Source organism: Empidonax traillii, unplaced genomic scaffold (assembly GCF_003031625.1).
Source record: "Empidonax traillii isolate 1590-97213 ecotype Southwest subspecies unplaced genomic scaffold, ASM303162v1 scaffold129:size1329583, whole genome shotgun sequence".
Taxonomy (NCBI): Eukaryota; Metazoa; Chordata; class Aves; order Passeriformes; family Tyrannidae; genus Empidonax; species Empidonax traillii.
This window is the reverse complement of record NW_020955322.1, coordinates 12,337-19,484: the sequence shown is the minus strand read 5'-3', so window position 1 is coordinate 19,484 and position 7,148 is coordinate 12,337.

Here is a 7,148-nt window from a genome sequence, read left to right as displayed (position 1 = left end):
CGCTCGATCTGTCCCATCACTGAAAAATAGTTTGGATTGGAGTTCACTACTAGTTCGATCTGGACTCAGTGAAGATTATAATTATAGTTAAAGACCAAGATTTGCTAAAAATCATTCAATAAATTACCCTGCATTTAAGGTTCTCACATTCACCACAGTAGCACCTCTCAAAATATTCCCAGAGTTCTGCTACTTCCTGGGGCCCCACATGTTCCTACTGTCATGAGCAGAAGAACCATAAACAGACATAAAGACTAAGTCTGGTGATAAGATTAACTGTTTCTTTCATGAAAAGCTGTAAAGAATTATCCTCCCCCAGTCAATTTTCTGTACAGGTAATGTGGGTCTGATTGGGCCAGTGAACGAGAGTGATAAATAGCCACTCGAAATCTTTCTCATAGAGCTGCAGAAAATGTGTTTGGCACCTAGTAATGCTGTTTAGAGCTTGGCTAATACGGGACACACTCTGCAGAATGACAGGGAAAAGCCTTGTGTCAACATAGAACCTGGCTGATCTCCCTGCCACTGCTGGAAGCTCTGAGGAGAGATTTCTACTGTCCATTGATGCTCCTGGGATTAACCCCATTCCTAGCAGGTCTCTACCTAATGCACTCCAAGCAGCCCCCAAAATACACCCTACAGAGAAAATAGTTCTGCCAAGAAAACCACCAAATTCAGGACCTGTCAAGAACTATGTGAGCCCTTTTTGCCCCTTCTCTGTGGAAGCAAACAGGAAGACAAGGCCCAACTTAAAATTACACTTTAATTAACACGTATAAGAAAAAGAAAGACACATATCCACTAGTCCACTCCAATTAGCCCAGCAGCACTCAGATTAAACTAGTCCTCACGACTGAACAATCTGGTTTTGATCACTGGTGAAACTGAACCCATGTGTGAAAGTAGTATGTACCAGTAAAAAGACATCATTCTGTTTTACAATAGAAACGGGGGTAAGGATAATCAACATTACTAAAAATAGCACAGGATGCATCAGAACATTCTGACTAGAGCCAAACATGCCACAAAGGGCAGGAAAATAAATTTCTTGGAATATTAAATATTTTGGCTAATTTTAACTAAGTATTAACAACCACCCAGAGACTATGCTGACTGTAACTATATTATTTGGGAAGACATCACAGGCTTTACAGCTACAAATACAGTTGAGAGGTAGGCCACAGCACCCAGCAGCTCCAACAATGTTACAGTTACCCCAGTTAATGTCAACGTGTGACTCCAAGGCAGAACATGGCACACTTTTGGTAGCTCTGACATTCCCAAAGCCAAGTCACAGCAGTGCAGTGATACGCAGCTTTTTCATGCCTTAGCCCAGAAGGCCTCCACTAGCACTGCTAGTCAAATTGCACAGATGCAAAGAGCAATCAAATGTGGTATTATCATCCATGCAGCTTGGAACACAAAACACAGAATACATGGGAGAAATTTAAGCCAGAAAGGACATTCTAGCAGATAAGCTGCTAGGGAGAGATCCTAAAAAAAACATGGAGAGGAAGCAAAGGTTCATCAACATCAACACTTCACACTTCAGCATCACTTTCAAAAAATATGGACACTTCACATGTAAAACTGATAGCATATTTTCAAATTATAGCACATGAAACTCCACAGGAATGCAAGAAAATAGTGCGGATGTTCAAATCCTGGAACAGGCTGCCCATAAGTGTCGTAGAGTCTCCATCCTTGGAGATGTTGCTCAAAACTTGATTAGACACAGCCCTGGGCAACCTGCGCTATGCTTAAAGTGACCCTTCTTTGACGAGGAGGTTGAACTGGATGGTCTTTAGTGGTCTCATCCACCTTGAACTGTTTTGTGATCCTGTGAAATTAATCTCTGCCTGATGCAGGTCAACCAAGGACTGAGATGAACAATTTCCACTTTTCCTGTTTTATTTATACTGCTTCTTTAATTAGATAAAAAGGAATATTCTGTTTTCTCAATTAAGAATCACAACAAAAAGCTGCCATCTTTTTCACATTTAGCTGTTGTTTAGTCAAGTACATTTAAACAGTCAGTTCATTTCAGTGCTCCAAAACTCAAAAGGAATTAAAACCTGACGAAGTGCTTTAAAGACAATGTACTTTCCACATGCCAGGTCTCACAGGAGTGATATCGGAGATACCAGACCAGAGGAAATGTCCCTTCAGTATAGATCACAACTGCAAAGGCCCAACAGAGGCATCACTTACAAATTCTTGATTCTTTAACATATATAACAGGTAACTCACACACAGAAATGAAGGAAATGCAGTAAGTCCTGACACTTGTGTGAGAGTTAAACATGAGCTTCTGGGGAAGGTGTTTCCAAGTTTTCTCAAAGTTCTCAAGCAACTGCTGACACATAATGGTAATTCAGAGAAGGAAACTTCTCTTCTTAATGGTCCAGACATAACTGCCTTAAAAACTGTGCTAGAAAATAAACCTGCGCTTACAGTTCAGCCTGCTCCAAACTCTGCTTTGCTGACATATGGCCTCAGCACGCTTCCTGTCACTTTGAATTTTTCCAAGGGCAGACGTGGGCTGTGCACTGAAGCACGTCACCTCTGTGCTCGCCCCTGCGCTCAGAACAGCTGCATTACAGCTGCATACACTATCTGCTAGTGATATTGAAAAGGCTGCAGAAACAAACTTTTTGACACCAATTTGTAGATGCTAAAAAGGGCATTCTTCTTTATTCAGCATGCTGGATGTTCAGAGGATAGCTCCTGTAATCAAACGTGCCAACTGACAGACAGACAGGGCCTTCTATTACACCTACTGTTTACACCTACTATTAATTAGTCTTGCTTACTTAATACATGTTCATTAGTTTGTTTACATAGTCACACCCCCATTGGAAGTTCTTCTTTGGTCTTTATGCGTCTTCTTCGTCATCCTGACCTCAGTTCTTGAGCAGGTACAGCAGGTACAGCTTCACTGTGTTCCACCACCAAAAACTGTATTACTTGTTCTTTATTTGATCTTGTTTGGGTACACAGATCTTAGTTTACACCTTCACTGCTTGAGTACATCCTCATTGAATTCTCTAGGGCTTCTCTAAGGTCCTACTGGCCCTTATTTGGGCATTCTGGGATACTTTGAGAAAAGGTTCTATTTCTTCTACCAAATCTCCCCTTTTTCTTGGGACTAAATTCCTTAAAGGAACTAGTCTCTCAATGTATGTATTTTCTTTTATACTATAAGGCACTGCAATGACTACAACACTGAATCATAATGCAAGCTAAAATACAAATGTCATTTACTGTGATTCGAACTGTGAAGAGCTGCTTTCACCACTTAAAATTAGGTAACCAGAAGGTCAGGATATTCCAGATTTCTTGAAAGCCTGAAGAGGTGTCATCCTCACCTACCTGATATAAAATTTCAGTTTGTTTCTGAATTTCCTGGACATCTGTAGGCACTCTATTGCTCTGGTCAATGCATACACAAGAGCTGGTGCTAATGACAGTGCATACTCCTCCTTGTGATTCTAAAAGAGGGTCTAATGCCATTTGGTTCTGTAAAACAACTTGTGACAAGCTATTAACTTCTTCCTCTAAAGTAATAATGTCATGCATTGCATGATTTTCTATACATTCTATGGTAGAAGCCATGGCTACCACAGACAGAACCTTTCAGCTCCACAGTGCTCGTGTGTGTCACAAGGCATCCTACACATCAGCAACCTAACTCTGCTGCTTCAGGGCACATGAGAGGACAATTTCATCTGTCCCCAGTCACTTTGGTTGCAAGCAGAATCCTAATATCAAAGACTATGTTCGAGAAATGGAGATGCTGCCTTGGCTGCACAGTGAAATGAGATGCATTCAGAAAAATTCATTCCACAACTACTCGGCTGACTGGGAATCCTGGCAGCGCATCCTCATCGAGAGGAGAGACGCGGCTTCTCATGACACCTTGTGGCAGTGTGACAATCTGCTTTTGCTTTCACAAAAACTAATTTAAGATGTTGCAAACCAGCGATATTACGGAAAACCAAACACACAACAAAAAGTTCCAATTTACAATCAATTAAGCTGAACAGAGCAAAAGCACTTTTTAAAGTCAGGAAAATTATCCATAAAAATAAAGATACAAAGTATAAAATAATAAGACTGTTATTTTTAGGTAATAAAGTCAGAAAATTGAAACAAATTCAATTTGAAGCATTTCAAACTGCATGTAAACTACAGACGTACAAGTATAATAACACAAGTGTGCATTATTAACACTTAACATATTCTTACCTATTCTAACTAGAAAATCAGAATTTCCTTTCCACACTGCAACTTGCAGGGAGAGATTGGCACAGGACAGAAAAGCTTCATTGTCCAGAAACGTAATTACAAGTTGACTCAGTTAGGCCAACTTATCTTGATATTTCTGTTGCATATAACTGGAGAAATAGCAAAATGGCAAATTTTATTTCCCATTTGCTTTCAAACTATGTTTAGAGAAAAAATGTCTTTAATTATACCTGAAAAAACCCACAAATTATGGTTCAGTACTGTCCTACTTGGAGCACATCAGTCCCAGAAGAAACAATAACCCACCCTGAAAAAGAAATCAGGGAGAGAAGTCACCACAGACATTGCATATTGCAATATTCAGTGTACAAGGTAGCTTAACTGTTCCTGAACAGAGATGGGCTGCAAACCCGCAAATCCTGATCTCTAGCTGCCCCCATTCTGAGAAATAGGTTAGAGATGAAAATCAGGTTTTTTTCCAAACTCACCAAGTGCTCAGTGCTGCAAAGAAGAGTTTGGTTTCCTATTTATCTGGGGCTTTTTGTTTAGTGGTATTTTTGGTTTTGGGGTTTTTTTTGGTAAAGAACACAAAGTGATACTCAAATAGCCTTCAGGTAGAAGCTAAAATAATCTTGGAGAATATTAGCCCCCTAAAGTGAAGGATATCTTTGTCTCAGAAAGTAGGTTGGGAGGCAGTGGCAGGAAGATGATTCTCATAAACTGTGGAACCCTAACACAAGAGCTCATCTCTCCTCCTTTCAGAAAGTAGTTTCTCAAGGTCAGCAAACTTTCTTCTCATGCAACTGTCTTCTACTGACAGGGGTATAATATACTGTCTACCTTTGTGGTGTAGACATTGGATGAAGTTATAGTCCTAACTTACAAATACTGTAATTTTGTGGGTTCTTCAGACCTAGATAACTTTCCCAGAAAGTAGAGTGAAACATAGAAGACTCTGCTCAATCCTGATCCACAACATGCTATAGAAGAAAAACGTAAATGTGAAGTGTTATGAAAGTAAGACTTGCTGAAGACTCCTCTGGGCCAAGCTTAAGAGTAATTTATAAGTATGCAGTTGATAATTAAATACTTTTGTGATCTATTTTTCTCTCAAATTCTCTTTTTCAAAATTGATAGTTAAGTCTATAATGGAACACTCTACTGGGAACTCCAGCTGCCTGCAGTGCAGTCCTAGCTCTTTGTGTATGTATTCCCTATGGGCTGTGCAGGCCTCTGGAATAGAAATCATCATGACTAATTTGCTTAACTTAAACTTCCAGAGTGTCCCTTGTGCAGTGATGATGGCTGTGTCTGGAAGTGGAGGAGGGTAAGCTCTCTTAAGTCCCATAGTTCAATCAGCTAAGGTCTGAAAATGAGCCTTGTAGGAGCTTTATGCTGGAAGCCTTTATGTCAGCATACAAATCATAAAGTAATTCTTAAAAAATTGGGTAGATAACCCCAGAAAGAAACTGTCCCTTCCCTTAATTATGGCTTCTCATCCAGTCTGAACAGAGCACATGTCTTTGAGAAGGGAGCAAGGTCTGCTCTGTGTTCACACCATCACTGAAACCTTGGGACACAAACACAGCCACCTGGAATAACCTTCCTCTGCCTACATGGGAGAGGGAAAGAGATGAAGCAGTGATGGACATAACATCTGATCTTAGATAAGGGCAGAGAGACCTCCTTCCCCAAGTCATGAGAAACTTACACCATCTAGTTATCCCAAAAAGGAGAGAGATGAGTTGTGTGCATTACAGAGCAGCTCTGAGTATATCCAAGCCCCCGTGCAAGAGCTTGTTTAGACAGGAGCAGGCATCAGACATATGAAAGCAGACAATTAATTAATCAGGCCATTACTTCCCAAACAGAGTGTTTTGAAGTCCAGGACACTTCCCTCTACAGTCTTCACTGATTCTTTGGTACTCCCTCTGCAGTGACACTAGGCCCTATCCTTACCTGAAAGGGCCAAATACACTGAGCGAGGAGCAGAAATCCCAGAGACTGTACAGAAAAATGCCCACCCTAATTCATCTTCACTTACAAGCTCTAGCATAAGGTACAATTTGTGCTTTAGAGAAACTCAAATGGACAGCAGTTTAGGAGCTGTGGACTGCATTCCTTTGAGTAGGATTGTCTTTTATCTAGAGATGAAACTATGTACAAACCATGTCGATTTTAGTAGTTTTTTATCAATTTTCACCTTCACAAGAAGCCTAATCTGACAACATATTGAAGACGAGGTGTTAGATATTGGCTAAAATTTTTTTTCAGAATTATCTGTGTAGAAAGGACGATTAACACCAACGGTGGTTGTGCTGGTACCAACCTGAGCAGGAACTTGCCAGCTGCACAGGACAGTAAGTAACCTGACTAACATATAGACCACCTTGGAACAAGCCTGCAGTGACACTCTGGTAACGGGGATTATTTTGTCAGTCATTGAAAACAAAGGGTTTTAATGCTCCAACTTTTACTCTACTGATTTTACCCTATAACACCAAAACTCAAATGGTGTGAATATAAACCTTATTTGCAGCTATTGCTGCCTAAGAGAGGCACATAAATCACCCCACCGTGAGCCTGCACCAGTTTGAGGGGAGGACTGAAGCTCCTGCTGCCTTAATTTCTAACAGCCTCCATTCCATCTAGGCATGTCTAAGCTTCCACTTATATTCTTAGCTGTTGCTTTTCTTTATGGACACAATTCCATAAAACTAGCTAATTATGACAAATAAGTACTTAGTAAAAAGCTAACACAGAGTTTGAATTTCCATAAAAGTCTATGTAATGAACTAGCCTGTCGAAAAATCATAGGAGATCCTGTCCCTCCAAGAAAACCTAACCCCAGTGCACCAGTGTGTAGGGAAGCTGAAGAAGCCCCCCGTCAAGTTCTAAAG